This window comes from Capra hircus, chromosome 8 (assembly GCF_001704415.2).
Source record: "Capra hircus breed San Clemente chromosome 8, ASM170441v1, whole genome shotgun sequence".
Taxonomy (NCBI): domain Eukaryota; kingdom Metazoa; phylum Chordata; class Mammalia; order Artiodactyla; family Bovidae; genus Capra; species Capra hircus.
The window spans coordinates 55,630,474-55,657,593 of record NC_030815.1 but is presented as its reverse complement, the minus strand read 5'-3'; the positions used below and the strand labels follow the sequence as shown (position 1 = coordinate 55,657,593).

The 27,120-nt window shown below is 41.2% G+C and overlaps 1 long non-coding RNA gene across 1 annotated transcript in view; it reads right to left on the bottom strand.

The window, feature by feature from the left end:
- LOC108636566 overlaps positions 3,631–27,120 on the bottom strand; it is a 78,550-nt gene continuing 55,060 nt past the window's right edge. The window contains exon 5 of the long non-coding RNA XR_001918447.1: positions 3,631–3,789. This is a non-coding gene — a long non-coding RNA (uncharacterized LOC108636566). The remainder of the gene's footprint in view (positions 3,790–27,120) is intronic.

Below are 27,120 nucleotides of genomic sequence, written 5' to 3'. Positions count from 1 at the left end.
TCTTCTTCCAGCCCAGCGTTTCTCATGATGTACTCTGCATATCCTGGAATGTGAAGTCAAGTGGGCCTTAGAAAACATCACTACGAACAAAGCTTGTGGAGGTTATGGAATTCCAGTTGAGCTATTTCAAATCCTGAAAGATGATGCTGTGAAAGTGCTGCACTCAATATGCCAGCAAATTTGGAAAACTCAGCAGTGGCCACAGGACTGGAAAAGGTCAGTTTTCATTCCAATCCCAAAGAAAGGCAAAGCCAAACAATGTTCAAACTACCACACAATTGCACTCATCTCACATGCTACTGAAGTAATGCTCAAAATTCTGCAAGCCAGGCTTCAGCAATACATGAACCATGAACTTTCAGATGTTCAAGCTGGTTCTTGAAAAGGCAGAGGAACCAGAGATCAAATTGCCAACATCTGCTGGATCATTGAAAAAGCAAGAGAGTTCCAGAAAGACATATATTTCTGCTTTATTGACTATGCCAAAGCCTTTGACTGTGTGGATCACAACAAACTGTGGAAAATTCTGAAAGAGATGGGAATACCAGACCACTTGACCTGCCTCTTGAGAAACCTATATGCAGGTCAGGAAGCAACACTTAGAACTGGACATGGAACAGCAGACTGGTTCCAAATAGGAAAAGGAGTACGTCAAGGCTGTATATTGTCACTCTGCTTATTTAACCCTAGTGTAACCAGGCTTGAATATTCTCCTACCCACTTCTCCAGGGGTCGGTGTTTTGCAATAAGGAGAATAGCAGCTGTAGGTTCAGATGAGTTAGGGTGAGACACAGCTCACTTGTCTGAACTACACCAGCCCTTTATCAAAGACATCTGAACAATCAACAGACTCTCTTATTATGAAATAGCAGCAAGGATCCAGGTGGCCTGGAATGGGATGAAAATGCAGGGACAGAAACACTCAAAATAAAATAAAATGCTATTGTTATCTATTGAGGCTCTCCTGGGACTAGTTCACTTTTGGTCACAGAGAGAAGAGGGACTGGGAATGGGTAGGATAATTTAAAAGCTTAACATATATTTGAACTCTTAAATAAAACAAGCTTTAACAAAGCATTTTTAGGAGTTGTTCTGATAGCTAGCCAACATTATGTGTATGCATAACTATATTGTTCAACATAGGGGATAACCTGTACTATGATTTTCTTTGTTTGCATAATTTTTAATTCCACAAAACTCTAGAGACTGATACACTACACTTCACAATCACTTAGTCACATCAATGATTTCTCTTCCTCATACATCAATATCTAAAATGTCAGAGCGTTCATGTCCCTATCAGTGTCAAAGTTTGCCAAATCAAGTCCCATCTTGAGAAATGTTCCTCAAATGGAATATCATGAGTATTGTCACCAAAATCATCCATAAACATTAACTGATTTTCCTCCACTGAGCAAAGGCTTTATTTCCAAAGGGGATTTAATCTATTTGCTGGGGACACGAAACTATGATGAAAAGTCGATAGCTGTCTGAACTCCTAAGACTGTTGCCTGCATGGCATTTAAGTTCCCCAACTTGTATCTGACTTTGCTTTGTGAGATCCTATTTCCCCAGTATTTCTTCGCCTCTCTTCTTCCCTCTATTTCAAATGTGCTTATGCCTCCTGTTCTCCCAATGCAAAAACATGTTGCATAGAGAGCTTCCTCCATCTCAAGTTTTGCCAACTTTATCCCAGTTTCACAAACACATATACAGAGATGTCACATGTAGTGATAACATGGCCTAGAGTAAGATAAAACATAAGCCAATGGTGGATAAATTTTAAAACAAGGCACTATTTTGGTGATTCAGATAACAGATGTCAACTCAGAATACATAGTGACACATATCAGGAGGCAACTGCTGTTGAGAATTTAGGAACTACAAATAACTACTGAATCATTTCCCAAACAACTCACCATGCTAGGGAAAAAGTCAAAAATAGCAGTACATTTAGTACTTCGGTTTGTCTCCAAAGTTAGGGGCACTGATGATACTTATTTTTATTCTTAAACACTTTGACTAATATGAGCTAATGTCTGTGTTTATTGCCACCAGACCTAAAAGTATTCCGTCCTGTCAGTATCTGTCTCTTTACCAGTTTTATTTCCCAACAAAGTACTGAAATTCTTGAAAATTTAATAAATTTATTTTTAATCTATCTGTCTGTCCCCATAGAACCAAGCTAAATGAGAGTAGGGATGATTTCTGTCTTGGTTATGGTGAAAATCCAGAACCAGAAGAGTCTCTGACACGTAGAAGATGCCTGAAACCGTTTTTGAAAGAACAACTGAAGCATGTGTAGTAACTAGTGGCAAAAGAAGGACTTAGGTTATCACTTGCAGATATCTGGAATCAACTACCTAGGAAAGGCAGGGCTTGGGTAACCAAGTCATCCATGCCAAAAAATATTTTAGTGGAAATAAGATGTAGCATGGAATCGGTTAGTTGCTTCTAAATAAAATCAAGAACTTACAGGGGAAATGATGAATTCCGGACTTGGAATTCCCAGCCCAAGCTATCAGAATGCTTGAATGACATCATTACAAATTACCTTTCTTCCTATAGACACAGGGCCCAAAGTTCTGAAAAACAAACACAAAACCAAATCTTTCTGGTAACTGAATTACAAGGCAAACTGAATTCACCATCCTGAAGGGTTTCTTATGTTAAAGTTAGGACCTTAAGAAAAAGTAATAATTGGAATTGGGACACAAGATCAAATTCTAGTGAAGCTGAAGACCATGAGTGCCCCGCCCCCAATTCTGCTGAGGATCATTTGCAGGAAGATGCTCTTCATCTCTGAGGTCAGGATCCCCTTGTCTAAGAACTCTATGAGAGCTTTCATTGAGGTATTTGCCTTGCAAGGGACTGCTGATCCCCCTAAGACCCTCACTACCTCTCCTTGCTTCTAGACTTCTAACCAGACTCAAGTCTCATCAGCTCCAGATGAGACTTGAGTGTAAGCCATGAGAAAATGACAGTAACATCAAAATATTGCAGGATTCTGTCAGTCTATATAGACAGAAATCTGAAAAGCATGTATGGAAGTGGGTTCTAAGGGATGGGAGGAATGTACCATTGGACAAGATTGAAGTCACTGATATGGGAGCTGGAAGCCAGGATTTTGGACTGAATGCCCTGGCCTGAGTGGCTGTAAGAGTTAGCTTGACAAACTAACCGAAACCTGGCAGCCCACACTAAACCAAGACAAAATGCCAAGGCTCCACGTGTATGCTGTAGAAGACGGTCTCCAAAATCTAGGGAAACTGGGATGCTAGAGTAGATTTATCATCGAAGAACTGCTCATCCAACACCTTCTGACACCCGAAAAAGTTCCAGAAAGACCCTTCACCAAAGCAGTGAAAAATATAATTACCAAGGGAAGACCCTCAAGGGTACTTGCTTCACCGTACTTGCCTTTAAAGCCTGGAGACCCTCTACCCAGTCCAGGAACATCATTACTAATGGCTGAGCGGGCCCCACTCCTAAAGTCTCTGATTCCCAAGCTCCTGGAGCACCTAATTTCAGTGTTTTGACACCCAAAAGTCCTAAGAAATATCTCTAGCATTTACTTCTCTTTCATTTTCTAGTCATATAGGACATTCCATTGTAAATTAAATTGCATATTAAAACCCTTATCGAAAGAGTCCAGTCTGTTCCATCCAGAACCTTCTGGAAAAAAAAAAAAAAAGACCAGCTTTCAATAGAATTGACTTGAGCTTCCGATGCTGCAATTTTTTAGTTTCTTCTTACAATGCTCTCTTCTTAGCAAAGTGTTTAGGCAACCTAGAAAGAAAGAACACAAAGTACATTCAGTACCACAGCCTGACTCTGTACCCAAAATATTGCTCCTGTTTGAAGTTCTCATTTCTGAGTCAGTTCCAGTGCAACCAATTCCTTCTGCACATTTTTGCCACTGCTATTCTTTAAAACTGACTTTCACTGTGACCTTTCCAATTCACTAATTTGTCTAAATCTCAGTAATGGTCATGCCCAAGTTCTTTTCCTTGAATGTTCTGAACCCCAATCAAATTGGTGAGTGTGGCTTTTTAATTGTCCGTTAATGGTAGGTACCATTTGTCCAGTTATAAGGAGAAACTTCAGAGAGTGATGGCTATCCATAAATAGGTAAATCTCCGCCCCTGATCCGGCCCAGCTAAAACTCCCTTATGTGCATAATTTTACCCATGGTAAAAAATTTCTTTCTGGTAATAATGAAATTCATAGGGACACTAGTGGATTTTTCAGAATGCTTGGATGCTGGTAATTTTGTTATTTGTGTATTTAAAAATATTTTATTATGCCTACCTCAAGAGTGGCATTGAAACTGGGCAACATAAGTATTACATTATTTGAGTATTTTTAAGCTACACATGGAAAAGAAATACAAAAAAGCAAATGGCTATCTGAGGAGGCCTTACAAATAGCTGTGAAAAGGAGAGAAGCAAAAAGCAAAGGAGAAAAGGAAAGATATAAGCATCTGAATGCAGAGTACCAAAGAATAGCAAGGAGAGATAAGAAAGCCTTCCTCAGCAATCAATGCAAAGAAATAGAGGAAAACAACAGAATGGGAAAGACTAGAGATCTCTTTAAGAAAATTAGAGATAGCAAGGGAAAATTTCATGCAAAGATGGACTCGATAAAGACATAAATGGTATGGACCTAACAGAAGCTGAAGATATTAAGAAGAGGTGGCAAGAATACACAGAAGAACTGTACAAAAAAAGAGCTTCACGACCCAGATATTCACGATGGTATGATCATTCACCTAGAGCTAGACATCCTGGAATGTGAAGTCAAGTGGGCTTTAGAAAGCATCACTATGAACAAAGCTAGTGAGGTGATGGAATTCCAGTTGAGCTATTTCAAATCCTGAAAGACGATGCTATGAAGTGCTGCACTCAATATGCCAGCAAATTTGGAAAACTCAGCAGTGGCCACAGGACTGGAAAAGGTCAGTTTTCATTCCAATCCCAAAGAAAGGCAAAGCCAAACAATGTTCAAACTACCACACAATTGCACTCATCTCACATGCTAGTAAAGTAATGCTCAAAAGTCTCCAAGCCAGTCTTCAGCAATATGTGAACTGTGAACTTCCAGATGTTCAAGCTGGTTCTTGAAAAGGAAGACGAACCAGAGATCAAATTGCCAACATCCGCTGGATCATGGAAAAAGCAAGAGAGTTCCAGAAAAACATCTATTTCCGCTTTATTGACTATGCCAAAGCCTTTGACTGTGTGGATCACAATAAATTGTGGAAAATTCTGAAAGAGATGGGAATACCAGACCACCTGACCTGCCTCTTGAGAAACCTATATGCAGGTCAGGAAGCAACACTTAGAACTGGACATGGAACAGCAGACTGGTTCCAAATAGGAAAAGGAGTACATCAAGGCTGTATATTGTCACCTTATTTATTTAACTTACATGCAGAGTACATCATGAGAAACGCTGGGCTGGAAGAAGCACAAGCTGGAATCAAGATTGCCAGAAGTATCAATAACCTCAGAAATGCAGATGACACCACCCTTATGGCAGAAAGTGAAGAGGAACTAAAAAGCCTCTTGATGAAAGTGAAAGAGGAGAGTGAAAAAGTTGGCTTAAAGCTCAACATTCCGAAAAAGAAGATCATGGCATCTTGTCCCATCACTTCATGGCAAATAGATGGGGAAACAGTAGAAACAGTGGCTGACTTTATATTTTCGGGCTCCAAAATCACTGCAGATGGTGATTGCAGCCATGAAATTAAGAGATGCTTACTCCTTGGAAGGAAAGTTATGACCAACCTAGATAGTATATTGAAAAATAGAGATATTACTTTTCAACAAAGGTCCGTCTAGTCAAGGCTATGGTTTTTCCTGTGGTCATATATGGATGTGAGAGTTGGACTGTGAAGAAAGCTGAGCGCCGAAGAATTGATGCTTTTGAACTGTGGTGTTGGAGAAGACTCTGGAGAGTCCCTTGGACTGCAAGGAGATCCAACCAGTCCATGCTAAAGGAGATCAGTCCTGGATATTCATTTGAAGGACTGATGCTGAAGCTGAAACTCCAGTACTTTGGTCACCTCATGCGAAGAGTTGACTCATTGGAAAAGACCCTGATGCTGGGAGGGATTGGGATGCAGGGAGGACGACAGAGGATGAGATGGCTGGAAAGCATCACGGACTCGATGGACATGAGTTTGAGTGAACTCTGGGAGTTGGTGATGGACAGGGAGGCCTGGCGTGCTGAGATTCATGGGGTTGCAAAGAGTCGGACACGACTGAGCGACTGAACTGAGCTGAACTGAACTGAAGCTACACTGATGGGCTTCCCAAATGCTCAGGAGTAAAATCCACCTGCCAATGCAAGAGACGTGGTTTTGATCCCTGGATCAGAAGATCCCGTGGAGTAGGAAATGGCAACCCGCTCCAGTATTCTTACCTGGAAAACTGCACAGACAGAGGAGCCTGGTGGGTTACAGTCCATGGGGTCACAAAGAATTGGACACAACTGAGCGCACATGGAAGCTACATTGATTATTGGCAGACACAGTAATATACATGCAATGATGAGATAGTACAGGTGTAGGTCCATTATCCAGAAGCATATTTACTTATCCCTCTTAAGATATTTTAAAATATCACAGTAAAATAAAATGTATGTGAAAAACAAAACATGTCAGAGTCAGAGTAACTGTGCAAGCTAAATTCCTAAAATGTATAGTTAACCCTGAGAATTCACTTAGCAAATGTTCCTATACTGTTTTATAGTGAACAAAATTCTAACAAAGTAATGCTCCCCTTTTCTCTTTAATAGTAAAAGTGGATAGACAAAAATACAATTTATTATATATTTTAAAAATTCATAAGCATTACTTTAATCTGTACAAGTTTCTTGCATTTTGCAAAGCCAGCATCTCTGTTAAAAAAGGCATTATATATTAACTTGAGACTCTTACTGTAGCTTCTTACTGGTTAAAAGCTTTTTGGAAGTGAATAGGACCTACAAATTTGGTAATCTTATAAGCAAGAATTAAAAAGGTTTCATTGTGATTATATTTCAATCTAAACATCTCCATTGTTAACTATGAAAACACAAAATTCACTTAAATCCTATAAAACCTACGATACATTTTCCCCCTACACATTAAATTGACTTTGTAATATTCTTTTAGGAAGATGTTTGCTCCTTATTGATGCACTAAAATTCTTGATGTTAAATAAATTTAAAAAAAAAAGAAGATTTCCAAATGAATTTTTAAACATCCTTATATCCCCATAAGTTAATAGGTACATGGAGCATAGGATAAGTGTACAGCCAAGTTTTTAAGAAAAGTCTTAAATGCATGTAATTTTAATCTTCTTAATAAAAAACCCATCAAATGTGATTTAAATTTTATATCTTTGTAAGGCCTCTTATATAAAATCACAAAGCAGAAAAAATCCTTTGACAGTCTGTGTTCACTGGCTTACAAATCCATTATGACTACCTTCTAAACAGAACAAATTAGGGGCATTTGCTATCATTCAGCAAATAGCTATTCATCCATGTTTCCCATAAAATCCTTCTGCTCTCATAGAAAGCTTGGCTTTTAATAAGAATTCGAGGATTTCTCCAAATTGAGCTTGGATATCTCACTTTAAACGATTCTTTAGGTCCTCCATCTAAGTGCATGGTGTTCTGGTACCTGGACCCCACATAAGCACCAATATGGTTTTCCACTGCCACAGTCATTTGCACCGTATCCGCTTTTGGACTGTATCACTGACTCAATGGACATGAGTTTGAGTAAACTCTGGAAGATGGTGATGGACAGGGAGGCCTGGCGTGCTGAAGTCCATGGGGGTCACAAAGAGTCGGACACTACTGAGAGACTTGAACCAAACTGAACTGAACTTTAAATCAAATCTGGTTTAACTGAAGCTCAAACAGCAAATGCCATTCCCTTGTCTCTCCATTCCAATAGGAACCTTAATGGTTGATAAGCTGCACGTGGTTTTACATTTTATGTTTTCTTTACAATCACTCATTGGAGAATACATTAAGCTTGGGAGTAAACAGCCAAGAATTAGGCAAAGCACAAAACAAACTTTCAAAAACATCTCTATTTCCTATATGAAAACAGGCATACACATGCATGTAAACACATACACACACTCAAATAATGAACTGTTTTATTACTTTCTATAACTTCAAATAATGAAGTGTTTGATTATCTTTTCTTAAACTAACTCTATCAGATCCAGGCACACTCAGGTAGGCAGATAGTGAAAATTCAACAGGATCATTTCCTGTAGAAACTCTGTCAGTGGGACAGCTTACAACTCCAAGTCAGTGTCCCCCAAAATATGTTCCATGCAACTGCTGTTGATAAGCATTAAGTAGCCAAATGATCTGCAAAACACTAGATTCTCCAAATTATTTTTCTCTGATACTGTAGAGGTTCTCAGAGCCTGTAATAGGCTAGTTTGTGCTGTGACTCTGCACAAGTGCTTTGAAAATGCAATGTGTCCCAATTTTGTTTTATTTTAACGCAGAGCATCTTGAGAGTCTGAGCAAAACCTACTTTGGTAAAGAATGAATTGAATAGATTTTCCAGGGTTATTGAAATAACTAGATAAGATAATGCATGTAAGTGCTTGTCACTGTGCCTCGCACATAAATGGCTTTATGATTACAATTTTAGATTCTATTGTGAAAATTTGCCCCATTTCACATTCACACAAGAAATGTGTAAGGGCTCCACATCCTCATTGACAAATATAATTTTATTATAGCGATCCTAGTGGTTATGAAGTGGTATAGTGATATATCACTGTTGCATTAATTTACATTTCCCTGATGTCTAAAGACATCAAGCATATTTTTTATGTGCTTATTGACCATCTGTATATCTTCTTTAGATACATGTCTTCAGATGCTTTGCCCATTTTAAAATCAGGTATTGTCTTTTTCCCCTTGAGTTGTACAGGTTCTTTAATGTTTTGACTACTCGTCCTTTTCATATATGATTTGCAAGTATTCTTTCCATTCTATGGGTTGTCTTCTTCACTTTCTTGAAATGGCCTTGATGCACAAAAAACTTTAATTTTGTTAAAGTATAATCAATCTTTTTTTTTCCTCTAGCTGCTTGTGATTCTTAGAATCCTCTGATTTTAAAGTTCTTCCTCTCACACTATCCAGTTGCTTCTAAATGAGATCAGTTATGCAAAGTCCCTGCCACAGCATCTGACACATCATAGAATTTCAATAAATTTTAGTTCCTTCTTTCTGCACTCAAGAAGCCAAGAAGAGAAGGCACTTGGATGGGACAAATGGCTAGACTCAAATTAACTGAGAGAAACATCCAAAACCTAAAGTGAGGACAGAGGGAATCAGATAGCAGAATCAGCTGAATGGGACCACTGGTTAGACACAGCAGAAAGGGACGTTCAAAGTTGCCAGGCTTTCTTGACCAGACACCTGGCAGAGTGAAGTGTTCTGTTTTTGTTTTTTAACTGAAGTATAGTTGATTTCCAGTGTTGTGTTAGTTTCTGGTAAATATCAAAGTGATTCACTTATGCGTGTGTGTGTGTGTGTGCGTGTGTGTGTGTGTGTGTGTGTGTGTGTGTTCAGTCGCTCAGTTGTGTCTGACTCTTTTCAACTTGTAGTCCGCCAGGCTCCTCTGTCCATGGAATTTTCCAGGCAAGAATACTGGAGTGGATTGCCATATTTTCCTCCAGGGGGTCTTCCTGGTCCAGGGATCCAACCCACATCTCCTGTGGCTCCTGCATTGGCAGGCAGATTCTTTACTGCTGAGCCGCCCAGGATGCCCTCAGTCATACATACTTAACACACACACACACACACACACACACACACACACACACACATATTCCTTTTTATATTCTTTTCTATATGGCTTATTACAGGATATGGAATATAGTTCCCTGTGCTATACAATAGGACTTAGTTGCTTATCTACTTCATATACAGTAGTTTGTAACTAATAATCTAACTCCTAATTTACCCCTCCCCTACCTTCCTTCTTCTTTGGTAACCATAAGTTTGTTTTCTATGTCTTTTGAGTCTGTTTCAATAATAAATCCACTGGTGACTTATTTTAGATTCTACATATAAGTGATATCATGTGGTATTTGTCTTTTGCTTCTGACTTCACTTAACACAATGATTTCTATGTCCATTCATGTTGCTACCAACAGCGTTACTCCATTCTTTTCTATGGCTGAGTGGTATTCCATGTATATATTAATATATAAACATCTTTATCCAGTCATCTGTTGATGGACATTGAGGATGCTTCCTTGTCTTGACTGTTGTAAATAGTGCTGCTGTGAACATTAGGGGTACATGTATCTTTTCAAATTAGAGTCTTTGTCTTTTTCAGACATATGCCCAGGAGTGGGATTGTGGAATCATACGGTAGCTCTATTTTTAGTTTTTATAGGACCATCCATACTGTTTTCAATAGTGGTTGCACCAATTTACATTCGCAGCAACAGTGTGCGAGGGTTCCTTTTTCTCAGAATGGAATGGTCTTTAAGATGTGCCAACTTGAGATACAGATTGAGATACCAGGAGAAGCTATGGAGAAATTAATTAGAAATAGAAAGCCTGTGCTACGGAATAAAGAAATTTATTTACAAATTGAATTTGAACATAAGTTTCAAGGGTCACAAGTGGAAAGTGATGTGGTATTTTAAAGTCATGAATCAAGTCTCATTTCTTTGCTTCAACACTGTCAGTTTCCCACTGTAGTTAGAACACAACTAGGCACATAACTTCAGTTCAATCAATTAGCTAAACCCATGGAAATTTTGGAAGTGAGCAAGCATCACATGGGAAGATCATCTGACACCCCTGTGGGCAGAGCGTGGGCAGGTTTTCCTGGGGCAGCTGTGGAAGGCTGGCATCCAAGCTCTGGATGTTACACTGGGTGTTTCCTGGAGGCGGTGGCAGTGGTGATGTTTTACCAGAGTGATACGGAGTGGTGCTTGGCTGATTTTTTTTCTGGCTGTGGTGAATGTGTTGCTCCAGGCAATCTGCCACTGATTCTATACATCCCAATATCCCTTTTTGAGAATATTTATTATCCCTTGCTGCTTAAATAGCAAGAATGAATTCTGTTACTTGCAACAAATTGATCCATTTCATACCTCTTATAACATCTATTACAATGTTAATATATTGCATGTTTATCTGTCCCTACCATTAGTCTTGAGAGCAGTGGTTCTCGGCTAGGGGTGACTTTTCTCCATCCCAGCCATCTACAGACACAGGAAACCCTGATCTAAAGTATTTTAGGGCAGAAATCATGACTTGTTCATTACTGTATTTCCAGGATAGTGTCTGACACTGGAAGGCATTTGATACATCTTTGGTGAAAGAATGGAAGAGGACCAAAGGCAATATTTAACTGAAAAAAACAGTTTACAGAGTGGTTGGAAAAAGCATACACTTCCTCTTCATCTGATTTTTATGTCATTCACAAGATTCTCTTCCTATTCAGTCCATTAAATGTTAGTGTCCCCGAGGATTCTCTCCTTGTCCCTTTTCTCTTCTTTTATTCTCGTTTCTTTTCCTGTTCTCTTTGGGGGCTTTAAATAATCTTTTTTTTTTTCATTTTCATAACTCTCCAATGAATTGTTGACAAAGTTTTGTATAGTCAAAGCTATGTTCTTTCCAATAGTCATGTATGAAAGTGAGAGCTGGACCATAAAGAAGGCTGAGCGCCGATGAACTGATGCTTTCGATTTGTAGTGCTGGAGAAGACTCTTGAGAGTCCCTTGGACAGCAAGGAGATCAAACCAAACAATCCTAAAAGAAATCAACCCTGAATGTTCATTGGAAGGCCTGATGCTGAAGCCAAAGCTCCAGTACTTGGCTGCCTGAGAGCTGACTCACTGGAAAAGATCCTGATGCTGGGAAAGATTGAGGGCAGGAGGAGAAGGGGTCAACAGAGGATGAGATGTTTAAATGGCATCATCAACTCAATGGACATGAGTCTGGGCTAACTCCAGGAGATAGTGAAGAACAGGGAAGCCTGGCATGCTGCAGTCCATGGGATTGCAAAGAGCTGGACATGACTTAGGGACTGAACAACAACAAGCAGCAACTATATATTAAAAGATCATAGTTTTGTGTTTTGTTTTTTTTTTTAATTTCAAACATCCCTATAGTGCTCCAGAATTGCCTGTCAACATGTTGATATTCATAGACCCCTGATACCAAACCCATGACATACACTACATGTCAGTGGAGGCAGCAAATTGTATCCCCTTCCCATTTCATTCTTTCAACAAATGAATGACCCAAATTCCCATTGCCCAGACTAGGCTGGACTGCTCTCTCAACTCCATTTTAGTCCTGACCATGTGTTGTAACTTCTACTTCTTAAACCTTCTAAATTATGGTGAATTTATACCCTTCTCTCAAGTTTTATCCCAAAACACATTTCTGACCTGGATCCTGTCCACTATCTCTTAACCAGCCTTCTAGTCTCCAGCTTTGCTCCTCTAGGCCCTTTATATGGTCAGCTGCTTGATCTTTCTACAACAAGTATCCTTGTCATATCATTTGCTACTTGAGAATATCACAAATTTTCTATCTGGATAAAAAGTCAAACTCTCTGGTTCTAAAATGAGAGGGTACCTATGATTTTGTATCCTTTGGCTATTTTTCCCATCTGCCTTTGTAACCTTTTTCTCCTTCACTCTGAGTTTCTTCCAATTCCTCTTCGCAGATGGTGCTCTCACTCTCTTAAATACCTTTCCCCACACATCTGCCCAGCTGTTAGAGAAAAGGAGACATTTTCCCTTACTTTTTACATGTCAAACTGGCTCGACTCTAGTACCGAGCTAGTCAAACACTAATCTAGGTGTTGCTTCAAAGATATCTGTAGGTGTGATTGATGTCCATAATCAGTTAACTCTTAAGTAAAGAAGATGGCTATTCTTTGGACAGGGTAATCTGGATGCAACTGACCCAAGCAGTTGGAACGCCTGAACAGCTGGACAGAGGCTTCCCTGAGTAAGGGAAAAAAACACTCCCCTGTGAAATGAAATATCAGCTCCTGCCCCAGAGTTTTCAACATGCCCTTCCTGATGGCCCACCCTAGAGATTTCAGACTTGCCTCGCAATCACTTGCAGTCCCCACAATCACATGAGCCAATTTCTTGCAATAAATATCATTTTACACAGACACACACACATGTACTCAACTGGTTCTCCTTCTTAGCTGGCATCCTGACTGATACACTACTCACACCTCTCTATCTGGCACTCTGCACAAATACCACAAGTATTATATTATGATAAATACTGGGTGTTCTCCCATCCCTTCTCTTTCTCCAAGTTTCTCTCCCTTATGAGAAAAGTGGTAGCCAATCCACATAATCAGAGCCTGATATTCAATGGTTCATATTTTGCTAATATACTAATTCACAGTCACCGTATCTAATTTGAAAAAAGACCGGCATCATTTTTCAAATTCCGAACCCAGACATGCTGCCCAGCGGCACTCACAACCTGCCCTTTGCAGCAAGCTTCTAGTCCTTGCTTATGCAGTTGTTTAGATCAGAGGACCAAACATTCATTTGACCACATATAGTAAGATCCAGGATTGCCATGTTCTCTGAATCTTTGTGTCCTCTCAAAAATCATATGTTGAAACTCTAACCCCCAAAGTAATGGTATTAAGTGATGAGGCTCTTGGAAGATGATTGGGTCATGAGGGGAGAGTCCTCTTTATTGGGATTAGTGCTCTTATTTTAATACAAGGACCCCAGGGAGCCAGTTCATCCCTTCACTGTGTGAGTCTGCAGCCATAGGTGAAAGCAGGCCTTCACCAGCTATCTCCAGCACCTTGATCTTAGACTTCCAGCCTCCAGAACCATGAGAAAGAAATATTTGGCACTGATAAGCCACTCTGTCTGTGGTAATTCATTAAAACAGCTGGAATGGACTAGGACACCGTGTTTCCAAAGCAGAAACTAAGCCATCAGCTTCCTTTTTCACTTTTCACACACCCAGAAGAAGCACTGACTTCTTTCCTATCCCATTTTTTATGGTGACTGAGACTCAGGCCACATCCTCCTCCCTCTGTACCAATTCCTCCGTCTCTTACAGGTGGTTGTCTAAAGCAGGTCTGGGATGTCAGGACCAAGGAATCTGGACTTAGTAATCACAGTCCCCAGGAATTAAAAATTACCTGCATCCATGCCAGAAATCCTCAGGAGGGCAGCCACAGACGGAATGATCACAAAAGCAATGCACTATTGATTTGGGGCCTTGGAATGAATGAGCAGGGGTCTGGTGGAGGGCAGAGATAAAGATCTCTCATCTGGCATTGATAAACTCTTCTCTGGGTCACCTCATGTAGGAGTTCAGGGTCTCATACAGCTCTTGACATACCCACGGCCCTGGAAAGAGTAGAGTTCTTTTCAAATGTACAGAGTTTCACCTCAGCAAGGCCTGGGGATACGTTCAGAGACATGAATGCATGAGATCCTTGGAGTGCTGGACATATGAGACACAAAGGATATTTGGTTTTCCCCATTTGTCCACAGCTGTGGTCTTAATGTACCAGGAAATGGGTGCTGAACAAGGGATTTTTGTGCTGCTTCCTGAGCAGTTAAATGTATTCACAGCCTGGGGAATTAAGGGGAAAAAATGACAAGGAAATGCTTTGGGGGTCCACTGAGGCAGGGGACCAAACCACAGGCACAGGGTATTTCGACAGCCAAAGAGCACCATAGGAATCCATAGCTACAGCAAGTTTGGTGGGACAAGCGTGCAGCAAACAGGGGTCTTTACTTCTTCTCAGAATTCTGAGGAAGAAAGTTCCAACGGCTGCGGCTCAGGCGAGAAGCTCTGGCCTTACGTAAGGCTCAGGGGGAAGCATATGGCAGTATGTTGAAGCTCATGATGGAAAATTTTCCCAATTGAGTTTAAGTGAACATGTTGTATACTCCAGACAGCTGGCAAAGAGTAACTGGCATCCTGGCAAATCTGAAGACAAAATGACTTTTTTTCCTCATACTTTCTCTTCTCTGTGTTACTTCCTCCACCAAGTCTCAGCTTTGATCCATCGCTGGCTCAAAAAAAGAGGGGAACATTGCTTCTATTTGTGAAATGCTATTTCTGGGATCGTCCATAAATGCTATTTGTATGGAGCTATGGCACTGATCAATCGTCTCAGGACTCAAGGTAAGTTTCTAACTCTCTGGGGGTATGGGGCACCTGAGAGTCCTGAGGCTGGGTGGGTCCACATTTAGGAGGACACAGCCACTGGGGCAGCTTCCCAGGAAGATGGCACTGGCTGAGGCAGCTGAGTGAGGCTCTCTAACTCTGAGCAGAACAAGAAACAGAAGGGGGAGGCATTTTAGAATTAAGAGTCTTAGTTTATAAGGGAAAGGTGATTTCTATTTGGATTTCACTTTTAACTCTGTTTCTTCCAGGACTTTAAGAAGTGATCCATTGTTCATACCTGGGGGATCAGTACCATTTTATTCGTCCATTCCATAATCTCTGGTGAGCTGTTTTGGCTAATGTGCTTGTGTATAGCTTGAGATTAAGAATTCAGCCTAAAACTCAACTTGGCCTCTAAAACAACTTAATGTCCTTTCAGGGATTCCCTGGTGGCTCAGACAGTAAAGAATCTGCCTGCAATGAAGGAGACCCAAATTCAATTCCCAGGTCAGGAAGATTCCCTGGAGAAAGGAATGGCTACCCACTCCAGTATTCTTGCCTGGAAAATCCCACGGACAGAGGAGCCTGGCAGGCTACAGTCACAAAGAATTGGACATGAGTGAGAGACTAAGCACATCCAACATATGCAATGTCCTTGTACATCCCTGTGTATCATAAAAGCTGAGCTACATAGCTCACCTGTGCCAAGAGATGAGCCTCAGCTTTGGTGGGTGTTGGCAGTGGCCAAAGAGGAGCTGGGCTTCCCTGACGTGCTGTGGCCCCCCTTTCTCAGGGGACAGCCTTGCCCATGGTTGACCATGGCCTTGAACATTTGTCTAAAGGTTTGAATTGCAGTTGACTTCACTTTGAAACTCTAATTTCAACAGATAACAGAACAGAAAGGAGAATTCAGGACTGCCTCCCATCTCTCCCTACGTGTGTGCCTCAAGTGCAAAGGAGGGATCTGCCTTGTTCCATCCTGTGGAAAAGTGCTGGCAGAAGGGATTCTGTTGCTTTGCCCACTCACACCGTTATCTACTCTCTTTGGGAAGGGAGGGGAAGTCACTGTCTGAAGAACCTGAGACTCTCAGCTTTACTGCACAGTGAGTGCACTTACTAGGTTCACGCTCCCTCTCCCAGCCTCTGGACCAAGGCAGGTGGGTGGTGGGAGATGCTAACAGATTTCCAAGCTTGCCAGGAGGAATGCTTTATCATGGACATTGTCTTTATTTTACTGTATATAATATACTGTATATTACCAGTATATGATGACAATAAAAAGCAGAGGACTTTTGCTCAGTGCTATTAATGTCTTTAAATTCTCTGTAGACAGTGCATCTCTTTTTGTTTGGATCACTCCTACCACCTCTTGGTACACCACTGGGGAGGGATCCCCCTGGCTTCCCTCATAGCAAACCATGTCCGCCCTCTGTTCACCTCTCAGGCTCCATCTCTACGCTCTAGCCAACAGCAGCATCTGTTCTTTCTTGGGGCCTTCTGTGAAGGCTTCCTCATGTCCTCTCTACTGCCTGTTTATCCCTTCAAGTCCACTCTCATCAAAGCAATCAGAGCAAAGTTTTTAAGTGTACCCCCACATAGCTTTATACTTAGAATGGAACCCAGCCTCTTAACTTTGGCCCTCAAAGCCCTGTCATCCTGAGCCTGGCTACTGCCTACATCTCAAACTCCATGTCCTTGCTTTTACTTCTTGGACACTAAGCTTCAGCCACTCTGGTTGTCTTAGTATACTCAATCTGCAATAACAAAATACCAGACTAGTGGCTTAACCAACAGGTATTTATTTTCCCATAGTTCTGGAGCTTGGAAACCCAAACCTAATGGGCTTGGTTTCCTTAAGCCGTCTTCCCTTGGCTTGCAGAGGGCTGCCTCTCACTGTGTCCTCACCTGGCCTTCCTTCGCGGCATGCATATGCCTAGTGTCTCTTCCTCTTCTTACAAGGATACGAGTCAAACTGGATCAGAGCCCTGAGTTTATGACCTCACTAACCTTGCATAACTCTTTAAAGGCCCTTTCTTCAAATACCTTGGCTTTAACATATGAATTTTGGGAGGACACAATTCAGGGTTTCCCTAGTGGCTCAGTTGGTAAAGAATCTGCCTACAATGCAGGAGACCTGGGTTCCATCCCAGGGTAGAGAAGATCCTCTGGAGAAGGAAATGGCTACCTACACCAGTACTGTTGCCTAGAGAATTCCATGGACAGAAGAGCCTGGCGGGCTACAGTCCCTGGTGTCACAAGGAGCTGGACACAACTGAGTGACTAAACCACCACCACAATTCACTGTGTAACACTGGTCCTCCTGCCTGCCCAGGACCGTTGCCCATGCTATGTTCTTTGCTTGGTGGGCCCCTTCCAGGTCTTTGTATAGCCACCTCTTTCCTATCATTCATCATTCAGCTTAAATATCACCTCTTCAGAGAGATTCTCTGGCTATAGAATAGCCCTCCAGGCACTTAGCACCACTTCTTCTGTTTTGTCCCCACCCCAGTATTTGCCATCTTGTGCTATACCTCAGATATATTCCAGTATTTGTCATCTTCTGCTATACATCAGATATATTCGCTTGCTGCTAACTTCCTCCATTAGCATGTAAATTTTGTGAGAGCAGAAGCCTTGTCTGTCCCTCCACTGCTAATCATCACTGTGCCCCCGACTGTTTTCCCACTGGCACATAGTAGATGCCTAATAAACATTAATTAAATGAATTTAAATAAAAACACCTTTAAGATTTCCCTGGTGATATAGTGGACAAGAACCCACCTGCCAATGTAGGGGACATGGGTTAGATCCCTGGTTCAGGAAGATTCCACATGCCACAGAGCAAAGAGCTCACACACCATGACTGGTGGGCCCACTCCGTATAGTCTGTGAGCCGCCACTACTGAGCCCGCAGCTGCAGCGCCTGAAGCCTGCACACCTGATGCCTCTGCTCTGCATCAAGGGGAGCCCACAATGAGAAGCCCATGCACTGCAATGAAGAGCAGCCCCAAATCACTGCAACTAGAGGACGTCAACAGGCAGCAACGAAGACCCAGCACAACCAAAATGAATTAATAATAATTAAAAAAAAAAAAAGAGTTAAGCCTCAAACTAGCAAATCGATCCATAATGAGGTAAGTCCAACAGCTTTTGAAAATGAAAAATATAATCAGTGTCTAAAGGGAAAGTGAAAGTCGCTCCGTCATGTCTGACTCTTTGTGACCCCATGGACTATATAGTCCATGGAATTCTCCAGGCCAGAATACTGGAGTGGGTAGCCTTTCCCTTCTCCAGGGGATCTTCCCAACCCAGGGATCAAACCCAGGTTTCCCACACTGCAGGATTCTTTACCAGAGCCACAAGGGAAGCCAAATCAGTGTCTAAAGAGCTTCTCTAATCATGCGTCCTAATCATAGGCCCAGGCCAAGTGGCAGGGCATTTAGGAGTAAAAATATTGACAGAGCTATTGCTGAAGCACCTTCCAAAACAAGGGATGACTGCTTACACCACCACCAACAGCACATACCTGTGCTGGGTTCCCCATCTTCACCAGTGAAATGTGGAATCAGACTTATTGGTAAAATGGTATCTTGTTTTAGTCTTCATTTCTTTAATTATGAGGATATTTTATCCTTTTACTTGCTCATTAACCAACTGTTTCTTTTCTTGTTACCTTTACCATTACTTAGTTCTACATATTTCTCATCTTCTGCTATTGATTCAAAAGAACATGTTAAACCTGAAATAGAACACTTTAATAAGATAAAAAATATGCATGTATTCTTTGATGCAGGAATTATACTTCTGTGAATTTAGCCCTCTGATAGATTTGCTTTAGTGCACAAAAATATATGCACAAGGATATCAACTGCGGTTTTGTTATAACAGTATCAGATGAAAGACATTTAAAGGTTAACAGGGATAGGTTATATAAATTATGTCATTAAATATACATAGAACATTAAACAACTGAATGAAAGATTATAGGAAATCTTCAGATCTAAAATACATTAGATGATTCATGTTGATATTTGACAGAAAACAACAAAATTCTGTAAAGCAATTATCCTTCAATTAGAAGACAAAATAAAATATATTAGATTAAAAACAAAATTGCAGGATAATAGACACAAGGTATGATACAGGTAATAATAGATACATTTATGTTTTTCAAAATGATATTTTCTCTATTCAGAAATTATCTGAAAAGAAACTAACCATGGCTGGTAGTAACAGTCAATGAAAAAGGGGAGTGAGCGAGAAAATGATTGACATTCCACTTTAAAGGCAAGTTTTCCTTTCAGGTGTAAAGGGGTTGCTCTGGTTGCCATTTCATGTTTGTTTCTGTCTTGTTCTGTTTCTTAGTACACACCTTGGAGAAGCAGATCTCTTTCTCTCATCCCTCCAACTCCCTGCAGATATCAAAGTTCCCAGAAGCCGTCCAGAGATTTCTCCATTACTCATTGCCTTGCAAATACATAATTCTTCTTTAATTTTTTCTACAATTGATCTTAATTCATGACAACGTATTATTTTTGCATCAGTCCTTTCCCTTGCCACACATTAAGCCAAGGATGGGGGTGAAGGGGTGTATGTTTTCTAATGGGACTTGTCAGTCTGCAAATAATGTTCTGCCACTAAAGATACATTATGAGAATTCTAATTTCATCCAAGCATTTCCACACAGAGCACTGGCTTAGAGTGTGCAAGCTGAGTGTGTAGGGCCCAGAGACCTTGAAATTCTTATCAGATTTGAAAAGATTTCCATTGGAGTTAGCCGTTCTGAAAGTATTTAGAATCTAAAAGAGCTGCTTTTTCAGTAGTCCCCATCTCTGCATTCCAGGTGTGCATCCCCAGAAAAGTATGAATTATTGCATCCTAGGTACACCTCTCACACCCAGGGCTTTTGCTCAAGCCATCAAAGCATGCTGGTTCCTAACAGCATCTCTTCACTGGTAAACAAACCAAATACCTCCTCATATGTGAACATGCTACGGGAATGAATGGGGCACCAGCATGGAATGAAGTGGTCTTTCTTGCTGGAAATTATACCAATGGATACAACTCAGGTACAATCACTGGATCTCACAAAACTGAAGGGATAAATGAATACAAATTCAGGTACTTTTCATATCTCTTTATTTAAAAAATTTTTCACTTGCAAGGCTTAAAGAAGATAAAAATAGATAAGTGACCACCCTATAATAAGATAAGAATAGGTAATAGGCCACCCTGTAACTTTCAAGTAGGGCATAGTTTGGGGTATTGAAATTAAAGAAGCCTTGACTCATCTGCTCTTCAACTCATTTCTGACACCATTTTCAAATACATGCTTCCAAATCTACTCTGATTGGACATCACGGGAAGAAAATCACCCTTCCCTCCACAACTCTCCTAGAGTTCCAGATACTGAGAATAAGGCCATTCATCCCTGGTCTCACACCACCATGCATACTAAGTCACTTTGGTCGTGTGCGACTCTCTGCGCCCCTATGGACTATAGCCCACCAGGTTCCTCTGTCCTTGGTACTCTCCAGGCAAGAGCACTGGAATGGGTTACCACTGTCTCCTGCAGGAGATCTTCCCAGGGATTGAGCCCGTGTCTCTTACATCTCCTACATTGGCAGGCAGGCTGTTTAGCCCTAGTGCCACCTGGGAAGCCCTCACTGTCATCAGGAGTAAAAGAGAGGATCTCAGGATCTCCTGGCAAGACACCCACAGCCCATTATCCTATAATACTTCCAGCCCTGACCTTGATATCTATGTTGAGCACATCTAGGCAGATCTCATTTTGCCATGCTTTCTTTTGGGGCTTCCCTGGTGGCTCAGTGGTAAAGAATCCATGTGCCAATGCGGAAGACATGGGTTCGATCCCTGGGATGGGAAGATCCCCTGGAAAAGGAAATGGCAACTCACTCCAGCATTCTTGACTTGAAAATTCCATGGACAGAGGAGCCTGGCAGCCTCCAGTCCATTGAGTTGCAAAAGAGTAGGACATGACTGAGCACTGATGGATTTTAGGCCCCACAAGAAGCCAAGACTTTCAATCATCTCTCAATTTCCTGGACTCTTTCCTTAAGTGTCTTGATAGTTCCCCTTTTCTCATCCACTCTATGCCCATCCTCAATTCCTGGAACCCTTCCACACCATATTCTAGAATTCATGCTCAGTTCTTCTCAGAACTTCGCTTTCACTTCTTGCTCTAAATGAACCAAGTCTCCTTCGAGGAAATTAATTTTCACCCAGCCCTCTGAAGTGGTGGCTGTTGTGCCTTGCAAGACTCTTGCAACACCAGGCCTGGAGGCAGGGCAAGTGTCCTGATTTTACATCGCATCACATCACAAAAACAATGAAAAAAAATCCTCATCTTTGAATGACATCTCATTAGTCTTTATCAATCACAGCTCCTACTTGCTGCAGTCACTTATAGAACCCCCAGCTACTTTACTAATTCCTTAAAGATTTTAGCTCCTGGCTCACTGCCATTTCTCCAACATATTTTGTGATGCCAGTACCCATATATGTGATCTTTCCAATATCCGAGACCCTCAGTGACTTGATGCCCAATCATTCTCCATTCCATCTAAGCCACTCATTTCAAAGGTCATACCTCAGAGTAGTCACTACCAGCAACATAACCCCACCCCTCCATAACTGCAATTTCAAGCATTCTCTCTTTGAAGCTCATTCTTGCTAATACTCCAACTCTAAGAAACTTTGACCCCATGAGGTGCCATTCTGCTAAGTCACTTCAGTCGTGTCCGACTCTGTGCGACCCCAGAGGGCAGCCCACCAGGCTCCCCCATCCCTGGGATTCTCCAGGCAAGAACACTGGAGTGGGCTGCCATTTCCTTCTCCAATGCAGGAAAGTGAAAAGTGAAAGTGAAGTCGCTCAGTAGTGTCCGACCCTCAGCGACCCCATGGACTGCAGGCTTCCAGGCTCCTCCATCCATAGGATTTTCCAGGCAAGAGTACTGGAGTGGGGTGCCATTGCCTTCTCCGTGAGGTGCCATTAGACATTATTTATCTATTTTCTCCAGGTTTCCCATCTCATCTAGTTTGTGATGGGCCCATCACTGTATTACACCTTTGCATATATTCCTAACAATCATGTCTCATTATCATCACCTGAAAAATCCTCAGGCCAGATTAAATCTAATCAGCATGCTCTGTCCACCCACAGAGACGGTCACGGCTGTAGAAAATCACACCAGGTTGCTGACTGATCTCATTTCAAATGCCTGACCACTGCCCTCAATGAAGCCTTCTTTCTACACATCAATCACACGACATTCCCAAAATACGTTACTCTCCTCTTACTCTGAGCAAGTGGTTGTCAGGCTTGAGACTACCATAGACATACCTGGAGGGCACATGAAAACTCATATTGCCAGGTCCTCTCCCAATGTTTTAGAATGTTAGTTTGGGGTAGAGCCTGAGAAACCCCATCACTAACAAATGCCCAGGTGATGCTGACGATGCTGGTCTGGACCACTCTTTGAGAGACACTGCCCTAGATGACAATCCCACGACTTATTCTTTTTCCTCAGACTTCTAACACATATTCTCCATCTTTATGCTCCATGACTTTATTTACACACACACTCTCTCAAGAGATTTCTGAAGCTCTTGACACTGATGTGTTTTGTGATCTGGGGTGGACCCCTAGGTGCTGTCCTGCTACAGTGGGTAAACTGTTAGGCTCCTCTCCATAGCCAACCCTTCACATGTGTACTAGAATCCATCTCCCCACTCTTAGTCCATCCTAACTCCTGAGACTCCCTCTCCAAGCCTGCCTTCTCTCTACATCATGAACGTCTCCCTTACTGCTAGGTCACCCGCATCAGTGTCAAGCATCGTGAAGAAAACCCCCTCATGACCCCACATTTCCTTCGGTCTCCCCATGGACAGCAACATTTCATGAAAAATCTGAGTTTTCTTTAAACTCACCAGGACACTATTACCTCACAGCCTTTAACTTACTATTTATTATCTCTACCTGGAAGATTCTACAAGGCTTGATCAATGACTTGATTTCTCATTCATGATCCTGAATGAAAATTGTTAGGATCTTCCCAAACAAAATATGTTTCTGTTTGTTTCCACATTTTGTGATGAGTTTTAAGACCAACTGGCCATTTTGGAACTTGGTCCTGAATGATATTTAAATGTACTGGATCTTGGGAACTGGCCAATTTCCCCTGAGACCATTTTGAATGTAGTTTAATTTTTACTGTTCCATGTTTGTGACCATCAATCTAAAACCCAGCTCTCTGAGAACTACACCTCATCCTCTTTTTGGTTCAGTCACTCATCCCTATATTAATTCCTACCTAGATAAGCCAAGCAGAAAGCAAAAGAAAAAAAAAAAAAATGACTGTGACATGTCTTATCCTAAAGGAATCGCCACGTCAATGGTGTTAGAGGAATTCTCATGTCATTCAAAACGTGTTCTAGTGCTCTTAGGCAATCCAGCACTGGTTACAAGCAAACTCCCTGGCACGTCACGTCACCTGCAACATAGAAAACCAGACGGGAGTGAATAGTTGAATCCAGCAGAAAGTGTTACGCTGTGTGGTACGGGGGGAGGAAAATAATCAGTCCAAGTGGCATGAATGATGGACTAACCTGAGAGCTCAAGGACATGCAATTTCTCCTCTGTGCAGTGCCCAGGTAAAGAAGAGGTCATACAAATACTCCAGCAATTAAAGAATGACTTACAATTGGAAAATGTGTGGAATTTCCACATAATTAGAACCTGACCACGTTGGCTTATGAAGACAGTTGTTCTATAATAAGAAAAATAAATTCTCTATTTAAAGGATGAAAAAGGAGGTGGATTTTAAATATCATGGTTTCTCAAGAGAGGTCTAAAAGATCACAGTAAATAAATAAGGACTCCCTGAGGCTTTAAGTATTGTGTGTGCCCCCAGGCAGAAAGATCAGGCTTGGTTAAATCATTGCATAGTCCATCATCTGTGTGTCATGTCACTGAAGGAATCATGGAGAGAAAAAGAAATGTGTCTCTTCTTTTGTGTTGGCTGAGGTGACAGAAATCGGTGTGATGAACCCTTCACATTAGAGGAATGTACATCCTGAACATTTTGCCCTTTCAATTCTCCCATGTTAAAACAAAATAAATAAGACAAAAAACATAAATTTTAAAAAGAAGAAGAAAAAAATGCAGAAACAATCTGATCAGGAAGACAGTTTCCCCTCGGGCACTATTTGGGAAGATTCTGCAGCAGAAGTTCTAAACCTGTCAGAGGAATCTGTTTTCCCCATGTTTTTCTCTCAAGGAGAGTGTGTTTCCCTGGCAGATAGGAGAATGACCTGATTCTCCCAAGGTAGCAAACGCTCAACTCAGGCTCTGCTGCAGTCGCCTGTAGGAAATTTCCTTTCCGTTATTACACCAGAGAGCACTGGGGTAATCAGAAGCACCTCTGGGGAAAGGATCAAAAATAAAAGGCACCCATCCCCTAGACCAAGGCTCTGAGCTGCTTTGAATTGCATTTACAGCCTTAATATAACTCAAGAGATTTCACAATCCACATGGGAAACCAAACCCTTCTTCCAATGGAATATTTACTGAGTTTAGCATGGAGAAAAGGATGATACATTTTGATAAGCATATTCTTCTATCTATTGTGTTCATTAAAGGTGCCAATGAGAGGTTTCAAAGTAATTTATTGTTGCTCAGACAAAGCATGTAATTTTCATCATAAACAAGAAGACCCTAAGTAGAATACAATTCTTGCCTCCTGCTGCCCAAGCATCTGATGAAGAGGAAAAAAATGGGTGAAAGACCTCTTCGGGGATCTTAAAAAAATTGATGCACCTTTACTTTGCCAACCTATGCTTGGTGTGGGCCTTCCCCATTCTGCAGTTGAATGAAGGATTTTTATTAGGCCAAAATAATATGACAGGAACAAAGCAAGTGACTAGCGAGAAACATAGGAGATGGTGAGCTGACTCTTAGACCCTTGAGAACACAAAGAGTGGTAGCCAAGTGCTTCCAACAGGTCAGAATCCAACTCACCAAGAACAGGGAAACAGGAGTTTAAAATTCCTCCCATCTTAGGGCAACTTTTGTCTCCACTGGTATATCTTTACCCTTCATTTTATACTGAGAAAAAGTAGTAGATGCCTCCTCTTTTCAGTTCAGTTGCTCAGTCATGTCCCACTCTTTGCGACCCCATGGACTGCAGCATAACAGGCCTCCCTATCAATCACCAACTCCTGGAGCTTACTCAAACTCATCTCCATCGAGTGGGTGATGCCATCCAACCATCTCATCCTCTGTTGTCCCCTTCTCCTCCCGTCTTCAATCTTGCCCAGCATCAGGGTCTTTTCCAATCAGTCAGTTTTCCACATCAGTTGGCCAAAGTATTGGAGTTTCAGCTTCATATCAGTCCTTCCAATGAATATTTAGGACTGATTTCCTTTAGGATTGACTGGTTGGATCTCCTTGCAGTTTGAGACTCTCAGGAGTCTTCTCCAACACCACAGTTCAAAAGCATCAATTCTTCAGCACTCAGCTTTCTTTGTAGTCCAACTGTCACATCCATACATGACTACTGGAAAAACCATAGCTTTGACTAGATGGACCTTTTCTGGCAAAGTGATGTCTCTGCTTTTTAATATGCTGTCTAGGTTGGCCATAGCTTTTCTTCCAAAGAGCAAGCGTCTTTTAATTTCAAGACTGCAGTCACCATCTGGAGTCTTATTACAGGCGGATATTCTTATTTTTGCTTTCACTTTGGTGTAAAGCCTGCCGATACAGCACTGAGAACTCCTCAGCCTCTAACTGCCACCTCTTCTCCCAAGGGATAAGAAAGCTGTTATCACTTCCATGCTAGTAATAGAAAACTTAGCACAACTGTCTTTTGATCTTTCAAACCATTTCAATATTTTGAAAAACAACAACAACAACAACAACAAACCCTCTTGGCTCCAGGGGAAAAAGAAAAGAAAGATAATAGTTGATCAGGTCCAAAAGTGGGTATCTAATATTTCCATGTAACAAGTAATTGTACCTTTTTCCTGTAAGTAAACAAACAAACAAAAAAACTTGCCCTCTCACTTTTATTCTGTTAATCATGATGACACTGAGAAACCAGCATTATACCCAAGAAGCCTTCCTGTATTTTGTGTCCATCCACCAAGCTACTATTTAATGTATTTCTTTCTTGGGTAGAGACTCTTACCTAGGAAATGCTGTTAAAAGAAGTTTGATTTATAGAAACATTCATGTAATGTGTAAGGAATTTGCTAAAAAAGCAGGTGTAAATTCTAACTGTGTTTACGGTTCACATACCAAGTAAGTAAAGCTCACTGGTCACAGAAATTCTTTGTTCACTAGTATTAAAAATTAATATTGTATGGAAATATAATCATGATATCATTTAGAATCTAGAGAATACATTTTCTCTTTACAATTAAACAAATCTGTAAACAGATGCCCTTTCTCATCTTCATTATAGTCTTATAGAGGAGGTATAATATGCTAAAATTATTCCTATTTTATGAAGGGAAAAACAGGACTCTAAAAACTCAAGCAGCCTACATACATGGAATGGAACTGGAGCACCAAAGTTAAAATATTGCCTGGGAAGTTTATTGAACTAAGTCTCCTCAATCATTTATTGAGTTGAGAGCTTGTAATGACCCTCAAGTGGTGCCAAAAGCTAGCTGATTCCTCCCAAATACCTTCAATCCCTCCCCTCATCCCCTCAACCCCGAAGAACACATTTGCAACTGTGGATTTTCTGACCCAAAGAAAGAGCGGCTGAGCCAACTGCATTAGAGTTCTACAAGATCCAATTAGCTGGCCTTGGTGCTGCTCCTTCAGGGATATCGTGCTCACATAAGAATCTCGCCCTCACTGGCAGGATAAGAGGGGAGGGAGAGGAACGGGAGAATCATTAAGCTGCAAGTGTAAACTCA